This window comes from Schistocerca piceifrons, unplaced genomic scaffold (genome assembly GCF_021461385.2).
Source record: "Schistocerca piceifrons isolate TAMUIC-IGC-003096 unplaced genomic scaffold, iqSchPice1.1 HiC_scaffold_2514, whole genome shotgun sequence".
Lineage (NCBI taxonomy): Eukaryota > Metazoa > Arthropoda > Insecta > Orthoptera > Acrididae > Schistocerca > Schistocerca piceifrons.
The window spans coordinates 430534-456604 of record NW_025728459.1 but is presented as its reverse complement, the minus strand read 5'-3'; positions in this window follow the sequence as shown (position 1 = coordinate 456604).

Here is a 26071-nt window from a genome sequence, read left to right as displayed (position 1 = left end):
TACATACTATCTGCGCCCACCTACAGAGTGCGCTGCTCGTCAGACACCACAAAATGTGTCCTACTGCTTAACTACATGTCTTGCGTGTTTTCATATTATTTAGCATTAATTCAGAATCGTGTGTAGTCTCCGCCAATGCTATTCCGAAATCGTTATGCTAAATTATTTGGGAGAATGATACATAGTATCTGCGCACAGTTACAGAGTGCGCTGCTCGTCAGACACCACAAAATGTGTCCTACTGCTTTACAACATGTCTCGCGTGTTTTCATATTATTTAGCATTAATTCAGAATCGTGTGTAGTCTCCGCTAATGCTATTCCGAAATCGTTATTCTTAATATTTTGGGAGAATGATACATACTATCTGCGCCCACCTACAGAGTGCGCTGCTCGTCAGACACCACAAAATGTGTCCTACTGCTTTACTACATGTCTTGCGTGTTTTCATATTATTTAGCATTAATTCAGAATCGTGTGTAGTCTCCGCCAATGCTATTCCGAAATCTTTATGCTAAATTATTTGGGAGAATGATACATAGTATCTGCGCACAGTTACAGGCGGCGCTGCTCGTCAGACACCACAAAATGTGTCCTACTGCTTTACTACATGTCTTGCGTGTTTTCATATTATTTAGCATTAATTCAGAATCGTGTGTAGTCTCCGCTAATGCTATTCCGAAATCTTTATGCTAAATTATTTGGGAGAATGATACATAGTATCTGCGCACAGTTACAGAGGGCGATGCTCGTCAGACACCACAAAATGTGTCTTACTGCTTTAGTACATGTCTCGCGTGTTTTCATATTATTTAGCATTAATTCAGAATCGTGTGTAGTCTCCGCCAATGCTATTCCGAAATCGTTATGCTAAATTATTTGGGAGAATGATACATACTATCTGCGCCCACCTACAGAGTGCGCTGCTCGTCAGACACCACAAAATGTGTCCTACTGCTTTACTACATGTCTTGCGTGTTTTCATATTATTTAGCATTAATTCAGAATCGTGTGTAGTCTCCGCCAATGCTATTCCGAAATCTTTATGCTAAATTATTTGGGAGAATGATACATAGTATCTGCGCACAGTTACAGGCGGCGCTGCTCGTCAGACACCACAAAATGTGTCCTACTGCTTTACTACATGTCTTGCGTGTTTTCATATTATTTAGCATTAATTCAGAATCGTGTGTAGTCTCCGCTAATGCTATTCCGAAATCTTTATGCTAAATTATTTGGGAGAATGATACATAGTATCTGCGCACAGTTACAGAGGGCGATGCTCGTCAGACACCACAAAATGTGTCTTACTGCTTTAGTACATGTCTCGCGTGTTTTCATATTATTTAGCATTAATTCAGAATCGTGTGTAGTCTCCGCCAATGCTATTCCGAAATATTTATGCTAAATTATTTGGGAGAATGATACATACTATCTGCGCCCACCTACAGAGTGCGCTGCTCGTCAGACACCACAAAATGTGTCCTACTGCTTTACTACATGTCTTGCGTGTTTTCATATTATTTAGCATTAATTCAGAATCGTGTGTAGTCTCCGCCAATGCTATTCCGAAATCTTTATGCTAAATTATTTGGGAGAATGATACATAGTATCTGCGCACAGTTACAGGCGGCGCTGCTCGTCAGACACCACAAAATGTGTCCTACTGCTTTACTACATGTCTTGCGTGTTTTCATATTATTTAGCATTAATTCAGAATCGTGTGTAGTCTCCGCTAATGCTATTCCGAAATCTTTATGCTAAATTATTTGGGAGAATGATACATAGTATCTGCGCACAGTTACAGAGGGCGATGCTCGTCAGACACCACAAAATGTGTCTTACTGCTTTAGTACATGTCTCGCGTGTTTTCATATTATTTAGCATTAATTCAGAATCGTGTGTAGTCTCCGCCAATGCTATTCCGAAATCGTTATGCTAAATTATTTGGGAGAATGATACATACTATCTGCGCCCACCTACAGAGTGCGCTGCTCGTCAGACACCACAAAATGTGTCCTACTGCTTTACTACATGTCTCGCGTGTTTTCATATTATTTAGCATTAATTCAGAATCGTGTGTAGTCTCCGCTAATGCTATTCCGAAATCGTTATTCTTAATATTTTGGGAGAATGATACATACTATCTGCGCCCACCTACAGAGTGCGCTGCTCGTCAGACACCACAAAATGTGTCCTACTGCTTTACTACATGCCTTGCGTGTTTTCATATTATTTAGCATTAATTCAGAATCGTGTGTAGTCTCCGCCAATGCTATTCCGAAATCGTTATGCTAAATTATTTGGGAGAATGATTCATAGTATCTGCGCACAGTTACAGAGGGCGCTGCTCGTCAGACACCACAAAATGTGTCCTACTGCTTTACTACATGTCTTGCGTGTTTTCATACTATTTAGCATTAATTCAGAATCGTGTGTAGTCTCCGCTAATGCTATTCCGGAATCTTTATGCTAAATTATTTGGGAGAATGATACATAGTATCTGCGCACAGTTACAGAGGGCGCTGCTCGTCAGACACCACAAAATGTGTCCTACTGCTTTACTACATGCCTTGCGTGTTTTCATATTATTTAGCATTAATTCAGAATCGTGTGTAGTCTCCGCCAATGCTATTCCGAAATCGTTATGCTAAATTATTTGGGAGAATGATTCATAGTATCTGCGCACAGTTACAGAGGGCGCTGCTCGTCAGACACCACAAAATGTGTCCTACTGCTTTACTACATGTCTTGCGTGTTTTCATACTATTTAGCATTAATTCAGAATCGTGTGTAGTCTCCGCTAATGCTATTCCGGAATCTTTATGCTAAATTATTTGGGAGAATGATACATAGTATCTGCGCACAGTTACAGAGGGCGCTGCTCGTCAGACACCACAAAATGTGTCCTACTGCTTTACTACATGCCTTGCGTGTTTTCATATTATTTAGCATTAATTCAGAATCGTGTGTAGTCTCCGCCAATGCTATTCCGAAATCGTTATGCTAAATTATTTGGGAGAATGATTCATAGTATCTGCGCACAGTTACAGAGGGCGCTGCTCGTCAGACACCACAAAATGTGTCCTACTGCTTTACTACATGTCTTGCGTGTTTTCATACTATTTAGCATTAATTCAGAATCGTGTGTAGTCTCCGCTAATGCTATTCCGAAATCGTTATTCTTAATATTTTGGGAGAATGATACATACTATCTGCGCCCACCTACAGAGTGCGCTGCTCGTCAGACACCACAAAATGTGTCCTACTGCTTTACTACATGCCTTGCGTGTTTTCATATTATTTAGCATTAATTCAGAATCGTGTGTAGTCTCCGCCAATGCTATTCCGAAATCGTTATGCTAAATTATTTGGGAGAATGATTCATAGTATCTGCGCACAGTTACAGAGGGCGCTGCTCGTCAGACACCACAAAATGTGTCCTACTGCTTTACTACATGTCTTGCGTGTTTTCATACTATTTAGCATTAATTCAGAATCGTGTGTAGTCTCCGCTAATGCTATTCCGGAATGTTTATGCTAAATTATTTGGGAGAATGATACATAGTATCTGCGCACAGTTACAGAGGGCGCTGCTCGTCAGACACCACAAAATGTGTCCTACTGCTTTACTACATGCCTTGCGTGTTTTCATATTATTTAGCATTAATTCAGAATCGTGTGTAGTCTCCGCCAATGCTATTCCGAAATCGTTATGCTAAATTATTTGGGAGAATGATTCATAGTATCTGCGCACAGTTACAGAGGGCGCTGCTCGTCAGACACCACAAAATGTGTCCTACTGCTTTACTACATGTCTTGCGTGTTTTCATACTATTTAGCATTAATTCAGAATCGTGTGTAGTCTCCGCTAATGCTATTCCGGAATCTTTATGCTAAATTATTTGGGAGAATGATACATAGTATCTGCGCACAGTTACAGAGGGCGCTGCTCGTCAGACACCACAAAATGTGTCCTACTGCTTTACTACATGTCTTGCGTGTTTTCATATTATTTAGCATTAATTCAGAATCGTGTGTAGTCTCCGCTAATGCTATTCCGAAATCGTTATTCTTAATATTTTGGGAGAATGATACATACTATCTGCGCCCACCTACAGAGTGCGCTGCTCGTCAGACACCACAAAATGTGTCCTACTGCTTTACTACATGTCTCGCGTGTTTTCATATTATTTAGCATTAATTCAGAATCGTGTGTAGTCTCCGCTAATGCTATTCCGGAATCTTTATGCAAAATTATTTGGGAGAATGATACATAGTATCTGCGCACAGTTACAGAGGGCGCTGCTCGTCAGACACCACAAAATGTGTCCTACTGCTTTACTACATGTCTTGCGTGTTTTCATATTATTTAGCATTAATTCAGAATCGTGTGTAGTCTCCGCTAATGCTATTCCGAAATCGTTATTCTTAATATTTTGGGAGAATGATACATACTATCTGCGCCCACCTACAGAGTGCGCTGCTCGTCAGACACCACAAAATGTGTCCTACTGCTTTACTACATGTCTCGCGTGTTTTCATATTATTTAGCATTAATTCAGAATCGTGTGTAGTCTCCGCCAATGCTATTCCGAAATCTTTATGCTAAATTATTTGGGAGAATGATACATAGTATCTGCGCACAGTTACAGAGGGCGCTGCTCGTCAGACACCACAAAATGTGTCCTACTGCTTTACTACATGTCTCGCGTGTTTTCATATTATTTAGCATTAATTCAGAATCGTGTGTAGTCTCCGCCAATGCTATTCCGAAATCTTTATGCTAAATTATTTGGGAGAATGATACATAGTATCTGCGCACAGTTACAGAGGGCGCTGCTCGTCAGACACCACAAAATGTGTCCTACTGCTTTACTACATGTCTTGCGTGTTTTCATATTATTTAGCATTAATTCAGAATCGTGTGTAGTCTCCGCCAATGCAATTCCGAAATATTTATGCTAAATTATTTGGGAGAATGATACATAGTATCTGCGCACAGTTACAGAGGGCGCTGCTCGTCAGACACCACAAAATGTGTCCTACTGCTTTACTACATGTCTTGCGTGTTTTCATATTATTTAGCATTAATTCAGAATCGTGTGTAGTCTCCGCCAATGCTATTCCGAAATCTTTTTGCTAAATTATTTGGGAGAATGATACATAGTATCTGCGCACAGTTACAGAGGGCGCTGCTCGTCAGACACCACAAAATGTGTCCTACTGCTTTACTACATGTCTCGCGTGTTTTCATATTATTTAGCATTAATTCAGAATCGTGTGTAGTCTCCGCCAATGCTATTCCGAAATCGTTATGCTAAATTATTTGGGAGAATGATACATAGTATCTGCGCACAGTTACAGAGGGCGCTGCTCGTCAGACACCACAAAATGTGTCCTACTGCTTTACAACATGTCTCGCGTGTTTTCATATTATTTAGCATTAATTCAGAATCGTGTGTAGTCTCCGCCAATGCTATTCCGAAATCGTTATGCTAAATTATTTGGGAGAATGATACATAGTATCTGCGCACAGTTACAGAGTGCGCTGCTCGTCAGACACCACAAAATGTGTCCTACTGCTTTACAACATGTCTCGCGTGTTTTCATATTATTTAGCATTAATTCAGAATCGTGTGTAGTCTCCGCTAATGCTATTCCGAAATCGTTATTCTTAATATTTTGGGAGAATGATACATACTATCTGCGCCCACCTACAGAGTGCGCTGCTCGTCAGACACCACAAAATGTGTCCTACTGCTTTACTACATGTCTTGCGTGTTTTCATATTATTTAGCATTAATTCAGAATCGTGTGTAGTCTCCGCCAATGCTATTCCGAAATCTTTATGCTAAATTATTTGGGAGAATGATACATAGTATCTGCGCACAGTTACAGAGGGCGCTGCTCGTCAGACACCACAAAATGTGTCCTACTGCTTTACTACATGTCTTGCGTGTTTTCATATTATTTAGCATTAATTCAGAATCGTGTGTAGTCTCCGCCAATGCAATTCCGAAATATTTATGCTAAATTATTTGGGAGAATGATACATAGTATCTGCGCACAGTTACAGAGGGCGCTGCTCGTCAGACACCACAAAATGTGTCCTACTGCTTTACTACATGTCTTGCGTGTTTTCATATTATTTAGCATTAATTCAGAATCGTGTGTAGTCTCCGCCAATGCTATTCCGAAATCTTTTTGCTAAATTATTTGGGAGAATGATACATAGTATCTGCGCACAGTTACAGAGGGCGCTGCTCGTCAGACACCACAAAATGTGTCCTACTGCTTTACTACATGTCTCGCGTGTTTTCATATTATTTAGCATTAATTCAGAATCGTGTGTAGTCTCCGCCAATGCTATTCCGAAATCGTTATGCTAAATTATTTGGGAGAATGATACATAGTATCTGCGCACAGTTACAGAGGGCGCTGCTGGTCAGACACCACAAAATGTGTCATACTGCTTTACAACATGTCTCGCGTGTTTTCATATTATTTAGCATTAATTCAGAATCGTGTGTAGTCTCCGCCAATGCTATTCCGAAATCGTTATGCTAAATTATTTGGGAGAATGATACATAGTATCTGCGCACAGTTACAGAGTGCGCTGCTCGTCAGACACCACAAAATGTGTCCTACTGCTTTACAACATGTCTCGCGTGTTTTCATATTATTTAGCATTAATTCAGAATCGTGTGTAGTCTCCGCTAATGCTATTCCGAAATCGTTATTCTTAATATTTTGGGAGAATGATACATACTATCTGCGCCCACCTACAGAGTGCGCTGCTCGTCAGACACCACAAAATGTGTCCTACTGCTTTACTACATGTCTTGCGTGTTTTCATATTATTTAGCATTAATTCAGAATCGTGTGTAGTCTCCGCCAATGCTATTCCGAAATCTTTATGCTAAATTATTTGGGAGAATGATACATAGTATCTGCGCACAGTTACAGAGGGCGCTGCTCGTCAGACACCACAAAATGTGTCCTACTGCTTTACTACATGTCTTGCGTGTTTTCATATTATTTAGCATTAATTCAGAATCGTGTGTAGTCTCCGCTAATGCTATTCTGAAATCGTTATGCTAAATTATTTGGGAGAATGATACATAGTATCTGCGCACAGTTACAGAGGGCGATGCTCGTCAGACACCACAAAATGTGTCTTACTGCTTTACTACATGTCTCGCGGTTTTCATATTATTTAGCATTAATTCAGAATCGTGTGTAGTCTCCGCTAATGCTATTCCGAAATCGTTATTCTTAATATTTTGGGAGAATGATACATACTATCTGCGCCCACCTACAGAGTGCGCTGCTCGTCAGACACCACAAAATGTGTCCTACTGCTTTACTACATGCCTTGCGTGTTTTCATATTATTTAGCATTAATTCAGAATCGTGTGTAGTCTCCGCCAATGCTATTCCGAAATCGTTATGCTAAATTATTTGGGAGAATGATTCATAGTATCTGCGCACAGTTACAGAGGGCGCTGCTCGTCAGACACCACAAAATGTGTCCTACTGCTTTACTACATGTCTTGCGTGTTTTCATACTATTTAGCATTAATTCAGAATCGTGTGTAGTCTCCGCTAATGCTATTCCGGAATCTTTATGCTAAATTATTTGGGAGAATGATACATAGTATCTGCGCACAGTTACAGAGGGCGCTGCTCGTCAGACACCACAAAATGTGTCCTACTGCTTTACTACATGCCTTGCGTGTTTTCATATTATTTAGCATTAATTCAGAATCGTGTGTAGTCTCCGCCAATGCTATTCCGAAATCGTTATGCTAAATTATTTGGGAGAATGATTCATAGTATCTGCGCACAGTTACAGAGGGCGCTGCTCGTCAGACACCACAAAATGTGTCCTACTGCTTTACTACATGTCTTGCGTGTTTTCATACTATTTAGCATTAATTCAGAATCGTGTGTAGTCTCCGCTAATGCTATTCCGGAATCTTTATGCTAAATTATTTGGGAGAATGATACATAGTATCTGCGCACAGTTACAGAGGGCGCTGCTCGTCAGACACCACAAAATGTGTCCTACTGCTTTACTACATGTCTTGCGTGTTTTCATATTATTTAGCATTAATTCAGAATCGTGTGTAGTCTCCGCTAATGCTATTCCGAAATCGTTATTCTTAATATTTTGGGAGAATGATACATACTATCTGCGCCCACCTACAGAGTGCGCTGCTCGTCAGACACCACAAAATGTGTCCTACTGCTTAACTACATGTCTTGCGTGTTTTCATATTATTTAGCATTAATTCAGAATCGTGTGTAGTCTCCGCCAATGCTATTCCGAAATCGTTATGCTAAATTATTTGGGAGAATGATTCATAGCATCTGCGCTCAGTTACAGAGGGCGCTGCTCGTCAGACACCACAAAATGTGTCTTACTGCTTTACTACATGTCTCGCGTGTTTTCATATTATTTAGCATTAATTCAGAATCGTGTGTAGTCTCCGCTAATGCTATTCCGAAATCGTTATTCTTAATATTTTGGGAGAATGATACATACTATCTGCGCCCACCTACAGAGTGCGCTGCTCGTCAGACACCACAAAATGTGTCCTACTGCTTTACTACATGTCTTGCGTGTTTTCATATTATTTAGCATTAATTCAGAATCGTGTGTAGTCTCCGCCAATGCTATTCCGAAATCTTTATGCTAAATTATTTGGGAGAATGATACATAGTATCTGCGCACAGTTACAGAGGGCGCTGCTCGTCAGACACCACAAAATGTGTCCTACTGCTTAACTACATGTCTTGCGTGTTTTCATATTATTTAGCATTAATTCAGAATCGTGTGTAGTCTCCGCCAATGCTATTCCGAAATCGTTATGCTAAATTATTTGGGAGAATGATACATAGTATCTGCGCACAGTTACAGAGTGCGCTGCTCGTCAGACACCACAAAATGTGTCCTACTGCTTTACAACATGTCTCGCGTGTTTTCATATTATTTAGCATTAATTCAGAATCGTGTGTAGTCTCCGCTAATGCTATTCCGAAATCGTTATTCTTAATATTTTGGGAGAATGATACATACTATCTGCGCCCACCTACAGAGTGCGCTGCTCGTCAGACACCACAAAATGTGTCCTACTGCTTTACTACATGTCTTGCGTGTTTTCATATTATTTAGCATTAATTCAGAATCGTGTGTAGTCTCCGCCAATGCTATTCCGAAATCTTTATGCTAAATTATTTGGGAGAATGATACATAGTATCTGCGCACAGTTACAGAGGGCGCTGCTCGTCAGACACCACAAAATGTGTCCTACTGCTTTACTACATGTCTTGCGTGTTTTCATATTATTTAGCATTAATTCAGAATCGTGTGTAGTCTCCGCTAATGCTATTCTGAAATCGTTATGCTAAATTATTTGGGAGAATGATACATAGTATCTGCGCACAGTTACAGAGGGCGATGCTCGTCAGACACCACAAAATGTGTCTTACTGCTTTAGTACATGTCTCGCGTGTTTTCATATTATTTAGCATTAATTCAGAATCGTGTGTAGTCTCCGCCAATGCTATTCCGAAATCGTTATGCTAAATTATTTGGGAGAATGATTCATAGTATCTGCGCACAGTTACAGAGGGCGCTGCTCGTCAGACACCACAAAATGTGTCCTACTGCTTTACTACATGTCTTGCGTGTTTTCATACTATTTAGCATTAATTCAGAATCGTGTGTAGTCTCCGCTAATGCTATTCCGGAATCTTTATGCTAAATTATTTGGGAGAATGATACATAGTATCTGCGCACAGTTACAGAGGGCGCTGCTCGTCAGACACCACAAAATGTGTCCTACTGCTTTACTACATGCCTTGCGTGTTTTCATATTATTTAGCATTAATTCAGAATCGTGTGTAGTCTCCGCCAATGCTATTCCGAAATCGTTATGCTAAATTATTTGGGAGAATGATTCATAGTATCTGCGCACAGTTAGAGAGGGCGCTGCTCGTCAGACACCACAAAATGTGTCCTACTGCTTTACTACATGTCTTGCGTGTTTTCATACTATTTAGCATTAATTCAGAATCGTGTGTAGTCTCCGCTAATGCTATTCCGGAATCTTTATGCTAAATTATTTGGGAGAATGATACATAGTATCTGCGCACAGTTACAGAGGGCGCTGCTCGTCAGACACCACAAAATGTGTCCTACTGCTTTACTACATGTCTTGCGTGTTTTCATATTATTTAGCATTAATTCAGAATCGTGTGTAGTCTCCGCTAATGCTATTCCGAAATCGTTATTCTTAATATTTTGGGAGAATGATACATACTATCTGCGCCCACCTACAGAGTGCGCTGCTCGTCAGACACCACAAAATGTGTCCTACTGCTTAACTACATGTCTTGCGTGTTTTCATATTATTTAGCATTAATTCAGAATCGTGTGTAGTCCCCGCCAATGCTATTCCGAAATCGTTATGCTAAATTATTTGGGAGAATGATACATAGTATCTGCGCACAGTTACAGAGGGCGCTGCTCGTCAGACACCACAAAATGTGTCCTACTGCTTTACTACATGCCTTGCGTGTTTTCATATTATTTAGCATTAATTCAGAATCGTGTGTAGTCTCCGCCAATGCTATTCCGAAACCGTTATGCTAAATTATTTGGGAGAATGATACATAGTATCTGCGCACAGTTACAGAGGGCGCTGCTCGTCAGACACCACAAAATGTGTCCAACTGCTTAACTACATGTCTTGCGTGTTTTCATATTATTTAGCATTAATTCAGAATCGTGTGTAGTCTCCGCCAATGCTATTCCGAAATCGTTATGCTAAATTATTTGGGAGAATGATACATAGTATCTGCGCACAGTTACAGAGGGCGCTGCTCGTCAGACACCACAAAATGTGTCCTACTGCTTTACTACATGTCTTGCGTGTTTTCATATTATTTAGCATTAATTCAGAATCGTGTGTAGTCTCCGCTAATGCTATTCCGAAATCGTTATTCTTAATATTTTGGGAGAATGATACATACTATCTGCGCCCACCTACAGAGTGCGCTGCTCGTCAGACACCACAAAATGTGTCCTACTGCTTTACTACATGCCTTGCGTGTTTTCATATTATTTAGCATTAATTCAGAATCGTGTGTAGTCTCCGCCAATGCTATTCCGAAATCGTTATGCTAAATTATTTGGGAGAATGATTTATAGTATCTGCGCACAGTTACAGAGGGCGCTGCTCGTCAGACACCACAAAATGTGTCCTACTGCTTTACTACATGTCTTGCGTGTTTTCATACTATTTAGCATTAATTCAGAATCGTGTGTAGTCTCCGCTAATGCTATTCCGGAATCTTTATGCTAAATTATTTGGGAGAATGATACATAGTATCTGCGCACAGTTACAGAGGGCGCTGCTCGTCAGACACCACAAAATGTGTCCTACTGCTTTACTACATGTCTTGCGTGTTTTCATATTATTTAGCATTAATTCAGAATCGTGTGTAGTCTCCGCCAATGCTATTCCGAAATCGTTATTCTTAATATTTTGGGAGAATGATACATACTATCTGCGCCCACCTACAGAGTGCGCTGCTCGTCAGACACCACAAAATGTGTCCTACTGCTTTACTACATGTCTTGCGTGTTTTCATATTATTTAGCATTAATTCAGAATCGTGTGTAGTCTCCGCCAATGCTATTCCGAAATCGTTATGCTAAATTATTTGGGAGAATGATTCATAGTATCTGCGCACAGTTACAGAGGGCGCTGCTCGTCAGACACCACAAAATGTGTCCTACTGCTTTACTACATGTCTTGCGTGTTTTCATACTATTTAGCATTAATTCAGAATCGTGTGTAGTCTCCGCTAATGCTATTCCGGAATCTTTATGCTAAATTATTTGGGAGAATGATACATAGTATCTGCGCACAGTTACAGAGGGCGCTGCTCGTCAGACACCACAAAATGTGTCCTACTGCTTTACTACATGTCTTGCGTGTTTTCATACTATTTAGCACCAATTCAGAATCGTGTGTAGTCTCCGCTAATGCTATTCCGAAATCGTTATTCTTAATATTTTGGGAGAATTATACATACTATCTGCGCCCACCTGCAGAGTGCGCTGCTCGTCAGACACCACAAAATGTGTCCTACTGCTTTACTACATGTCTTGCGTGTTTTCATATTATTTAGCATTAATTCAGAATCGTGTGTAGTCTCCGCTAATGCTATTCCGAAATCGTTATTCTTAATATTTTGGGAGAATGATACATACTATCTGCGCCCACCTACAGAGTGCGCTGCTCGTCAGACACCACAAAATGTGTCCTACTGCTTTACTACATGCCTTGCTTGTTTTCATACTATTTAGCATTAATTCAGAATCGTGTGTAGTCTCCGCTAATGCTATTCCGGAATCTTTATGCTAAATTATTTGGGAGAATGATACATAGTATCTGCGCACAGTTACAGAGGGCGCTGCTCGTCAGACACCACAAAATGTGTCCTACTGCTTTACTACATGTCTCGCGTGTTTTCATATTATTTAGCATTAATTCAGTATCGTGTGTAGTCTCCGCCAATGCTATTCCGGAATCTTTATGCTAAATTATTTGGGAGAATGATACATAGTATCTGCGCACAGTTACAGAGGGCGCTGCTCGTCAGACACCACAAAATGTGTCTTACTGCTTTACTACATGTCTCGCGTGTTTTCATATTATTTAGCATTAATTCAGAATCGTGTGTAGTCTCCGCTAATGCTATTCCGAAATCGTTATTCTTAATATTTTGGGAGTATGATACATACTATCTGCGCCCACCTACAGAGTGCGCTGCTCGTCACACACCACAAAATGTGTCCTACTGCTTTACTACATGTCTTGCGTGTTTTCATATTATTTAGCATTAATTCAGAATCGTGTGTAGTCTCCGCTAATGCTATTCCGAAATCGTTATTCTTAATATTTTGGGAGAATGATACATACTATCTGCGCCCACCTACAGAGTGCGCTGCTCGTCAGACACCACAAAATGTGTCCTACTGCTTTACTTCATGTCTTGCGTGTTTTCACATTATTTAGCATTAATTCAGAATCGTGTGTAGTCTCCGCCAATGCTATTCCGAAATCTTTATGCTAAATTATTTGGGAGAATGATACATAGTATCTGCGCACAGTTACAGAGGGCGCTGCTCGTCAGACACCACAAAATGTGTCATACTGCTTTACTACATGTCTCGCGTGTTTTCATATTATTTAGCATTAATTCAGAATCGTGTGTAGTCTCCGCTAATGCTATTCCGAAATCGTTATTCTTAATATTTTGGGAGTATGATACATACTATCTGCGCCCACCTACAGAGTGCGCTGCTCGTCACACACCACAAAATGTGTCCTACTGCTTTACTACATGTCTTGCGTGTTTTCATATTATTTAGCATTAATTCAGAATCGTGTGTAGTCTCCGCTAATGCTATTCCGAAATCGTTATTCTTAATATTTTGGGAGAATGATACATACTATCTGCGCCCACCTACAGAGTGCGCTGCTCGTCAGACACCACAAAATGTGTCCTACTGCTTTACTTCATGTCTTGCGTGTTTTCACATTATTTAGCATTAATTCAGAATCGTGTGTAGTCTCCGCCAATGCTATTCCGAAATCTTTATGCTAAATTATTTGGGAGAATGATACATAGTATCTGCGCACAGTTACAGAGGGCGCTGCTCGTCAGACACCACAAAATGTGTCTTACTGCTTTACTACATGTCTCGCGTGTTTTCATATTATTTAGCATTAATTCAGAATCGTGTGTAGTCTCCGCTAATGCTATTCCGAAATCGTTATTCTTAATATTTTGGGAGTATGATACATACTATCTGCGCCCACCTACAGAGTGCGCTGCTCGTCACACACCACAAAATGTGTCCTACTGCTTTACTTCATGTCTTGCGTGTTTTCACATTATTTAGCATTAATTCAGAATCGTGTGTAGTCTCCGCTAATGCTATTCCGAAATCGTTATTCTTAATATTTTGGGAGAATGATACATACTATCTGCGCCCACCTACAGAGTGCGCTGCTCGTCAGACACCACAAAATGTGTCCTACTGCTTTACTTCATGTCTTGCGTGTTTTCACATTATTTAGCATTAATTCAGAATCGTGTGTAGTCTCCGCCAATGCTATTCCGAAATCTTTATGCTAAATTATTTGGGAGAATGATACATAGTATCTGCGCACAGTTACAGAGGGCGCTGCTCGTCAGACACCACAAAATGTGTCTTACTGCTTTACTACATGTCTCGCGTGTTTTCATATTATTTAGCATTAATTCAGAATCGTGTGTAGTCTCCGCTAATGCTATTCCGAAATCGTTATTCTTAATATTTTGGGGGTATGATACATACTATCTGCGCCCACCTACAGAGTGCGCTGCTCGTCACACACCACAAAATGTGTCCTACTGCTTTACTTCATGTCTTGCGTGTTTTCACATTATTTAGCATTAATTCAGAATCGTGTGTAGTCTCCGCTAATGCTATTCCGAAATCGTTATTCTTAATATTTTGGGAGAATGATACATACTATCTGCGCCCACCTACAGAGTGCGCTGCTCGTCAGACACCACAAAATGTGTCCTACTGCTTTACTTCATGTCTTGCGTGTTTTCACATTATTTAGCATTAATTCAGAATCATGTGTAGTCTCCGCCAATGCTATTCCGAAATCTTTATGCTAAATTATTTGGGAGAATGATACATAGTATCTGCGCACAGTTACAGAGGGCGCTGCTCGTCAGACACCACAAAATGTGTCTTACTGCTTTACTACATGTCTCGCGTGTTTTCATATTATTTAGCATTAATTCAGAATCGTGTGTAGTCTCCGCTAATGCTATTCCGAAATCGTTATTCTTAATATTTTGGGAGTATGATACATACTATCTGCGCCCACCTACAGAGTGCGCTGCTCGTCCCACACCACAAAATGTGTCCTACTGCTTTACTACATGTCTTGCGTGTTTTCATATTATTTAGCATTAATTCAGAATCGTGTGTAGTCTCCGCTAATGCTATTCCGAAATCGTTATTCTTAATATTTTGGGAGAATGATACATACTATCTGCGCCCACCTACAGAGTGCGCTGCTCGTCAGACACCACAAAATGTGTCCTACTGCTTTACTTCATGTCTTGCGTGTTTTCACATTATTTAGCATTAATTCAGAATCGTGTGTAGTCTCCGCCAATGCTATTCCGAAATCTTTATGCTAAATTATTTGGGAGAATGATACATAGTATCTGCGCACAGTTACAGAGGGCGCTGCTCGTCAGACACCACAAAATGTGTCTTACTGCTTTACTACATGTCTCGCGTGTTTTCATATTATTTAGCATTAATTCAGAATCGTGTGTAGTCTCCGCTAATGCTATTCCGAAATCGTTATTCTTAATATTTTGGGAGTATGATACATACTATCTGCGCCCACCTACAGAGTGCGCTGCTAGTCACACACCACAAAATGTGTCCTACTGCTTTACTTCATGTCTTGCGTGTTTTCACATTATTTAGCATTAATTCAGAATCGTGTGTAGTCTCCGCCAATGCTATTCCGAAATCTTTATGCTAAATTATTTGGGAGAATGATACATAGTATCTGCGCACAGTTACAGAGGGCGCTGCTCGTCAGACACCACAAAATGTGTCTTACTGCTTTACTACATGTCTTGCGGTTTTCATATTATTTAGCATTAATTCAGAATCGTGTGTAGTCTCCGCTAATGCTACTCCGAAATCGTTATTCTTAATATTTTGGGAGTATGATACATACTATCTGCGCCCACCTACAGAGTGCGCTGCTCGTCAGACACCACAAAATGTGTCCTACTGCTTTACTTCATGTCTTGCGTGTTTTCACATTATTTAGCATTAATTCAGAATCGTGTGTAGTCTCCGCCAATGCTATTCCGAAATCTTTATGCTAAATTATTTGGGAGAATGATACATAGTATCTGCGCACAGTTACAGAGGGCGCTGCTCGTCAGACACCACAAAATGTGTCTTACTGCTTTACTACATGTCTCGCGTGTTTTCATATTATTTAGCATTAATTCAGAATCGTGTGTAGTCTCCGCTAATGCTATTCCGAAATCGTTATTCTTAATATTTTGGGAGTATGATACATACTATCTGCGCCCACCTACAGAGTGCGCTGCTCGTCCCACACCACAAAATGTGTCCTACTGCTTTACTACATGTCTTGCGTGTTTTCATATTATTTAGCATTAATTCAGAATCGTGTGTAGTCTCCGCTAATGCTATTCCGAAATCGTTATTCTTAATATTTTGGGAGAATGATACATACTATCTGCGCCCACCTACAGAGTGCGCTGCTCGTCAGACACCACAAAATGTGTCCTACTGCTTTACTTCATGTCTTGCGTGTTTTCACATTATTTAGCATTAATTCAGAATCGTGTGTAGTCTCCGCCAATGCTATTCCGAAATCTTTATGCTAAATTATTTGGGAGAATGATACATAGTATCTGCGCACAGTTACAGAGGGCGCTGCTCGTCAGACACCACAAAATGTGTCTTACTGCTTTACTACATGTCTCGCGTGTTTTCATATTATTTAGCATTAATTCAGAATCGTGTGTAGTCTCCGCTAATGCTATTCCGAAATCGTTATTCTTAATATTTTGGGAGTATGATACATACTATCTGCGCCCACCTACAGAGTGCGCTGCTCGTCAGACACCACAAAATGTGTCCTACTGCTTTACTTCATGTCTTGCGTGTTTTCACATTATTTAGCATTAATTCAGAATCGTGTGTAGTCTCCGCCAATGCTATTCCGAAATCTTTATGCTAAATTATTTGGGAGAATGATACATAGTATCTGCGCACAGTTACAGAGGGCGCTGCTCGTCAGACACCACAAAATGTGTCTTACTGCTTTACTACATGTCTCGCGTGTTTTCATATTATTTAGCATTAATTCAGAATCGTGTGTAGTCTCCGCTAATGCTATTCCGAAATCGTTATTCTTAATATTTTGGGAGTATGATACATACTATCTGCGCCCACCTACAGAGTGCGCTGCTCGTCCCACACCACAAAATGTGTCCTACTGCTTTACTACATGTCTTGCGTGTTTTCATATTATTTAGCATTAATTCAGAATCGTGTGTAGTCTCCGCTAATGCTATTCCGAAATCGTTATTCTTAATATTTTGGGAGTATGATACATACTATCTGCGCCCACCTACAGAGTGCGCTGCTCGTCAGACACCACAAAATGTGTCCTACTGCTTTACTTCATGTCTTGCGTGTTTTCACATTATTTAGCATTAATTCAGAATCGTGTGTAGTCTCCGCCAATGCTATTCCGAAATCTTTATGCTAAATTATTTGGGAGAATGATACATAGTATCTGCGCACAGTTACAGAGGGCGCTGCTCGTCAGACACCACAAAATGTGTCTTACTGCTTTACTACATGTCTCGCGTGTTTTCATATTATTTAGCATTAATTCAGAATCGTGTGTAGTCTCCGCTAATGCTATTCCGAAATCGTTATTCTTAATATTTTGGGAGAATGATACATACTATCTGCGCCCACCTACAGAGTGCGCTGCTCGTCAGACACCACAAAATGTGTCCTACTGCTTTACTTCATGTCTTGCGTGTTTTCACATTATTTAGCATTAATTCAGAATCGTGTGTAGTCTCCGCCAATGCTATTCCGAAATCTTTATGCTAAATTATTTGGGAGAATGATACATAGTATCTGCGCACAGTTACAGAGGGCGCTGCTCGTCAGACACCACAAAATGTGTCTTACTGCTTTACTACATGTCTCGCGTGTTTTCATATTATTTAGCATTAATTCAGAATCGTGTGTAGTCTCCGCTAATGCTATTCCGAAATCGTTATTCTTAATATTTTGGGAGTATGATACATACTATCTGCGCCCACCTACAGAGTGCGCTGCTCGTCAGACACCACAAAATGTGTCCTACTGCTTTACTTCATGTCTTGCGTGTTTTCACATTATTTAGCATTAATTCAGAATCGTGTGTAGTCTCCGCCAATGCTATTCCGAAATCTTTATGCTAAATTATTTGGGAGAATGATACATAGTATCTGCGCACAGTTACAGAGGGCGCTGCTCGTCAGACACCACAAAATGTGTCTTACTGCTTTACTACATGTCTCGCGTGTTTTCATATTATTTAGCATTAATTCAGAATCGTGTGTAGTCTCCGCTAATGCTATTCCGAAATCGTTATTCTTAATATTTTGGGAGTATGATACATACTATCTGCGCCCACCTACAGAGTGCGCTGCTCGTCCCACACCACAAAATGTGTCCTACTGCTTTACTACATGTCTTGCGTGTTTTCATATTATTTAGCATTAATTCAGAATCGTGTGTAGTCTCCGCTAATGCTATTCCGAAATCGTTATTCTTAATATTTTGGGAGTATGATACATACTATCTGCGCCCACCTACAGAGTGCGCTGCTCGTCCCACACCACAAAATGTGTCCTACTGCTTTACTACATGTCTTGCGTGTTTTCATATTATTTAGCATTAATTCAGAATCGTGTGTAGTCTCCGCTAATGCTATTCCGAAATCGTTATTCTTAATATTTTGGGAGAATGATACATACTATCTGCGCCCACCTACAGAGTGCGCTGCTCGTCAGACACCACAAAATGTGTCCTACTGCTTTACTTCATGTCTTGCGTGTTTTCACATTATTTAGCATTAATTCAGAATCGTGTGTAGTCTCCGCCAATGCTATTCCGAAATCTTTATGCTAAATTATTTGGGAGAATGATACATAGTATCTGCGCACAGTTACAGAGGGCGCTGCTCGTCAGACACCACAAAATGTGTCTTACTGCTTTACTACATGTCTTGCGGTTTTCATATTATTTAGCATTAATTCAGAATCGTGTGTAGTCTCCGCTAATGCTACTCCGAAATCGTTATTCTTAATATTTTGGGAGTATGATACATACTATCTGCGCCCACCTACAGAGTGCGCTGCTCGTCAGACACCACAAAATGTGTCCTACTGCTTTACTTCATGTCTTGCGTGTTTTCACATTATTTAGCATTAATTCAGAATCGTGTGTAGTCTCCGCCAATGCTATTCCGAAATCTTTATGCTAAATTATTTGGGAGAATGGTACATAGTATCTGCGCACAGTTACAGAGGGCGCTGCTCGTCAGACACCACAAAATGTGTCTTACTGCTTTACTACATGTCTCGCGTGTTTTCATATTATTTAGCATTAATTCAGAATCGTGTGTAGTCTCCGCTAATGCTATTCCGAAATCGTTATTCTTAATATTTTGGGAGTATGATACATACTATCTGCGCCCACCTACAGAGTGCGCTGCTCGTCCCACACCACAAAATGTGTCCTACTGCTTTACTACATGTCTTGCGTGTTTTCATATTATTTAGCATTAATTCAGAATCGTGTGTAGTCTCCGCTAATGCTATTCCGAAATCGTTATTCTTAATATTTTGGGAGAATGATACATACTATCTGCGCCCACCTACAGAGTGCGCTGCTCGTCAGACACCACAAAATGTGTCCTACTGCTTTACTTCATGTCTTGCGTGTTTTCACATTATTTAGCATTAATTCAGAATCGTGTGTAGTCTCCGCCAATGCTATTCCGAAATCTTTATGCTAAATTATTTGGGAGAATGATACATAGTATCTGCGCACAGTTACAGAGGCGCTGCTCGTCAGACACCACAAAATGTGTCTTACTGCTTTACTACATGTCTCGCGTGTTTTCATATTATTTAGCATTAATTCAGAATCGTGTGTAGTCTCCGCTAATGCTATTCCGAAATCGTTATTCTTAATATTTTGGGAGTATGATACATACTATCTGCGCCCACCTACAGAGTGCGCTGCTCGTCACACACCACAAAATGTGTCCTACTGCTTTACTTCATGTCTTGCGTGTTTTCACATTATTTAGCATTAATTCAGAATCGTGTGTAGTCTCCGCCAATGCTATTCCGAAATCTTTATGCTAAATTATTTGGGAGAATGATACATAGTATCTGCGCACAGTTACAGAGGGCGCTGCTCGTCAGACACCACAAAATGTGTCTTACTGCTTTACTACATGTCTTGCGTGTTTTCATATTATTTAGCATTAATTCAGAATCGTGTGTAGTCTCCGCTAATGCTACTCCGAAATCGTTATTCTTAATATTTTGGGAGTATGATACATACTATCTGCGCCCACCTACAGAGTGCGCTGCTCGTCAGACACCACAAAATGTGTCCTACTGCTTTACTTCATGTCTTGCGTGTTTTCACATTATTTAGCATTAATTCAGAATCGTGTGTAGTCTCCGCCAATGCTATTCCGAAATCTTTATGCTATATTATTTGGGAGAATGATACATAGTATCTGCGCACAGTTACAGAGGGCGCTGCTCGTCAGACACCACAAAATGTGTCTTACTGCTTTACTACATGTCTTGCGTGTTTTCATATTATTTAGCATTAATTCAGAATCGTGTGTAGTCTCCGCTAATGCTATTCCGAAATCGTTATTCTTAATATTTTGGGAGAATGATACATACTATCTGCGCCCACCTACAGAGTGCGCTGCTCGTCAGACACCACAAAATGTGTCCTACTGCTTTACTTCATGTCTTGCGTGTTTTCACATTATTTAGCATTAATTCAGAATCGTGTGTAGTCTCCGCTAATGCTATTCCGAAATCGTTATTCTTAATATTTTGGGAGTATGATACATACTATCTGCGCCCACCTACAGAGTGCGCTGCTCGTCACACACCACAAAATGTGTCCTACTGCTTTACTTCATGTCTTGCGTGTTTTCACATTATTTAGCATTAATTCAGAATCGTGTGTAGTCTCCGCTAATGCTATTCCGAAATCGTTATTCTTAATATTTTGGGAGAATGATACATACTATCTGCGCCCACCTACAGAGTGCGCTGCTCGTCAGACACCACAAAATGTGTCCTACTGCTTTACTTCATGTCTTGCGTGTTTTCACATTATTTAGCATTAATTCAGAATCGTGTGTAGTCTCCGCCAATGCTATTCCGAAATCTTTATGCTAAATTATTTGGGAGAATGATACATAGTATCTGCGCACAGTTACAGAGGGCGCTGCTCGTCAGACACCACAAAATGTGTCCTACTGCTTTACTACATGTCTTGCGTGTTTTCATATTATTTAGCATTAATTCAGAATCGTGTGTAGTCTCCGCTAATGCTATTCCGAAATCGTTATTCTTAATATTTTGGGAGTATGATACATACTATCTGCGCCCACCTACAGAGTGCGCTGCTCGTCACACACCACAAAATGTGTCCTACTGCTTTACTTCATGTCTTGCGTGTTTTCACATTATTTAGCATTAATTCAGAATCGTGTGTAGTCTCCGCTAATGCTATTCCGAAATCGTTATTCTTAATATTTTGGGAGAATGATACATACTATCTGCGCCCACCTACAGAGTGCGCTGCTCGTCAGACACCACAAAATGTGTCCTACTGCTTTACTTCATGTCTTGCGTGTTTTCACATTATTTAGCATTAATTCAGAATCGTGTGTAGTCTCCGCCAATGCTATTCCGAAATCTTTATGCTAAATTATTTGGGAGAATGATACATAGTATCTGCGCACAGTTACAGAGGGCGCTGCTCGTCAGACACCACAAAATGTGTCTTACTGCTTTACTACATGTCTCGCGTGTTTTCATATTATTTAGCATTAATTCAGAATCGTGTGTAGTCTCCGCTAATGCTATTCCGAAATCGTTATTCTTAATATTTTGGGAGTATGATACATACTATCTGCGCCCACCTACAGAGTGCGCTGCTCGTCCCACACCACAAAATGTGTCCTACTGCTTTACTACATGTCTTGCGTGTTTTCATATTATTTAGCATTAATTCAGAATCGTGTGTAGTCTCCGCTAATGCTATTCCGAAATCGTTATTCTTAATATTTTGGGAGAATGATACATACTATCTGCGCCGACCTACAGAGTGCGCTGCTCGTCAGACACCACAAAATGTGTCCTACTGCTTTACTTCATGTCTTGCGTGTTTTCACATTATTTAGCATTAATTCAGAATCGTGTGTAGTCTCCGCCAATGCTATTCCGAAATCTTTATGCTAAATTATTTGGGAGAATGATACATAGTATCTGCGCACAGTTACAGAGGGCGCTGCTCGTCAGACACCACAAAATGTGTCCTACTGCTTTACTACATGTCTTGCGTGTTTTCATATTATTTAGCATTAATTCAGAATCGTGTGTAGTCTCCGCCAATGCTATTCCGAAATCGTTATGCTAAATTATTTGGGAGAATGATACACTGTATCTCCGCCCACCTACAGAGTGCGCTGCTCGTCAGACACCACAAAATGTGTCCTACTGCTTTACTACATGTCTTGCGTGTTTTCACATTATTTAGCATTAATTCAGAATCGTGTGTAGTCTCCGCCAATGCTATTCCGAAATCGTTTTGCTAAATTATTTGGGAGAATGATTCATAGTATCTGCGCACAGTTACAGAGGGCGCTGCTCGTCAGACACCACAAAATGTGTCCTACTGCTTTACTACATGTCTTGCGTGTTTTCATATTATTTAGCATTAATTCAGAATCGTGTGTAGTCTCCGCTAATGCTATTCCGAAATCGTTATTCTTAATATTTTGGGAGAATGATACATACTATCTGCGCCCACCTACAGAGTGCGCTGCTCGTCAGACACCACAAAATGTGTCCTACTGCTTTACTACATGCCTTGCGTGTTTTCATATTATTTAGCATTAATTCAGAATCGTGTGTAGTCTCCGCCAATGCTATTCCGAAATCGTTTTGCTAAATTATTTGGGAGAATGATTCATAGTATCTGCGCACAGTTACAGAGGGCGCTGCTCGTCAGACACCACAAAATGTGTCCTACTGCTTTACTACATGTCTTGCGTGTTTTCATATTATTTAGCATTAATTCAGAATCGTGTGTAGTCTCCGCCAATGCTATTCCGAAATCGTTATTCTTAATATTTTGGGAGTATGATACATACTATCTGCGCCCACCTACAGAGTGCGCTGCTCGTCACACACCACAAAATGTGTCCTACTGCTTTACTACATGTCTTGCGTGTTTTCATATTATTTAGCATTAATTCAGAATCGTGTGTAGTCTCCGCTAATGCTATTCCGAAATCGTTATTCTTAATATTTTGGGAGAATGATACATACTATCTGCGCCCACCTACAGAGTGCGCTGCTCGTCAGACACCGCAAAATGTGTCCTACTGCTTTACTTCATGTCTTGCGTGTTTTCACATTATTTAGCATTAATTCAGAATCGTGTGTAGTCTCCGCCAATGCTATTCCGAAATCTTTATGCTAAATTATTTGGGAGAATGATACATAGTATCTGCGCACAGTTACAGAGGGCGCTGCTCGTCAGACACCACAAAATGTGTCCTACTGCTTTACTACATGTCTTGCGTGTTTTCATATTATTTAGCATTAATTCAGAATCGTGTGTAGTCTCCGCCAATGCTATTCCGAAATCGTTATGCTAAATTATTTGGGAGAATGATACATACTATCTCCGCCCACCTACAGAGTGCGCTGCTCGTCAGACACCACAAAATGTGTCCTACTGCTTTACTACATGTCTTGCGTGTTTTCACATTATTTAGCATTAATTCAGAATCGTGTGTAGTCTCCGCCAATGCTATTCCGAAATCGTTTTGCTAAATTATTTGGGAGAATGATACATACTATCTCCGCCCACCTACAGAGTGCGCTGCTCGTCACACACCACAAAATGTGTCCTACTGCTTTACTTCATGTCTTGCGTGTTTTCATATTATTTAGCATTAATTCAGAATCGTGTGTAGTCTCCGCCAATGCTATTCCGAAATCTTTATGCTAAATTATTTGGGAGAATGATACATACTATCTGCGCCCACCTACAGAGTGCGCTGCTCGTCAGACACCACAAAATGTGTCCTACTGCTTTACTTCATGTCTTGCGTGTTTTCACATTATTTAGCATTAATTCAGAATCGTGTATAGTCTCCGCCAATGCTATTCCGAAATCGTTTTGCTAAATTATTTGGGAGAATGATACATACTATCTGCGCCCAAATACAGAGTGCGCTGCTCGTCAGACACCACAAAATGTGTCCTACTGCTTTACTTCATGTCTTGCGTGTTTTCACATTATTTAGCATTAATTCAGAATCGTGTGTAGTCTCCGCCAATGCTATTCCGAAATCTTTATGCTAAATTATTTGGGAGAATGATTCATAGTATCTGCGCACAGTTACAGAGGGCGCTGCTCGTCAGACACCACAAAATGTGTCCTACTGCTTTACTACATGTCTTGCGTGTTTTCATATTATTTAGCATTAATTCAGAATCGTGTGTAGTCTCCGCCAATGCTATTCCGAAATCGTTATTCTTAATATTTTGGGAGTATGATACATACTATCTGCGCCCACCTACAGAGTGCGCTGCTCGTCACACACCACAAAATGTGTCCTACTGCTTTACTACATGTCTTGCGTGTTTTCATATTATTTAGCATTAATTCAGAATCGTGTGTAGTCTCCGCTAATGCTATTCCGAAATCGTTATTCTTAATATTTTGGGAGAATGATACATACTATCTGCGCCCACCTACAGAGTGCGCTGCTCGTCAGACACCACAAAATGTGTCCTACTGCTTTACTTCATGTCTTGCGTGTTTTCACATTATTTAGCATTAATTCAGAATCGTGTGTAGTCTCCGCCAATGCTATTCCGAAATCTTTATGCTAAATTATTTGGGAGAATGATTCATAGTATCTGCGCACAGTTACAGAGTGCGCTGCTCGTCAGACACCACAAAATGTGTCCTACTGCTTTACTTCATGTCTTGCGTGTTTTCACATTATTTAGCATTAATTCAGAATCGTGTGTAGTCGCCGCCAATGCTATTCCGAAATCTTTATGCTAAATTATTTGGGAGAATGATTCATAGTATCTGCGCACAGTTACAGAGGGCGCTGCTCGTCAGACACCACAAAATGTGTCCTACTGCTTTACTACACGTCTTGCGTGTTTTCATATTATTTAGCATTAATTCAGAATCGTGTGTAGTCTCCGCCAATGCTATTCCGAAATCGTTATTCTTAATATTTTGGGAGTATGATACATACTATCTGCGCCCACCTACAGAGTGCGCTGCTCGTCAGACACCACAAAATGTGTCCTACTGCTTTACTTCATGTCTTGCGTGTTTTCATATTATTTAGCATTAATTCAGAATCGTGTGTAGTCTCCGCCAATGCTATTCCGAAATCTTTATGCTAAATTATTTGGGAGAATGATACATACTATCTGCGCCCACCTACAGAGTGCGCTGCTCGTCAGACACCACAAAATGTGTCCTACTGCTTTACTTCATGTCTTGCGTGTTTTCACATTATTTAGCATTAATTCAGAATCGTGTATAGTCTCCGCCAATGCTATTCCGAAATCGTTTTGCTAAATTATTTGGGAGAATGATACATACTATCTGCGCCCACCTACAGAGTGCGCTGCTCGTCAGACACCACAAAATGTGTCCTACTGCTTTACTTCATGTCTTGCGTGTTTTCACATTATTTAGCATTAATTCAGAATCGTGTGTAGTCTCCGCCAATGCTATTCCGAAATCTTTATGCTAAATTATTTGGGAGAATGATTCATAGTATCTGCGCACAGTTACAGAGGGCGCTGCTCGTCAGACACCACAAAATGTGTCCTACTGCTTTACTACATGTCTTGCGTGTTTTCATATTATTTAGCATTAATTCAGAATCGTGTGTAGTCTCCGCCAATGCTATTCCGAAATCGTTATTCTTAATATTTTGGGAGTATGATACATACTATCTGCGCCCACCTACAGAGTGCGCTGCTCGTCACACACCACAAAATGTGTCCTACTGCTTTACTACATGTCTTGCGTG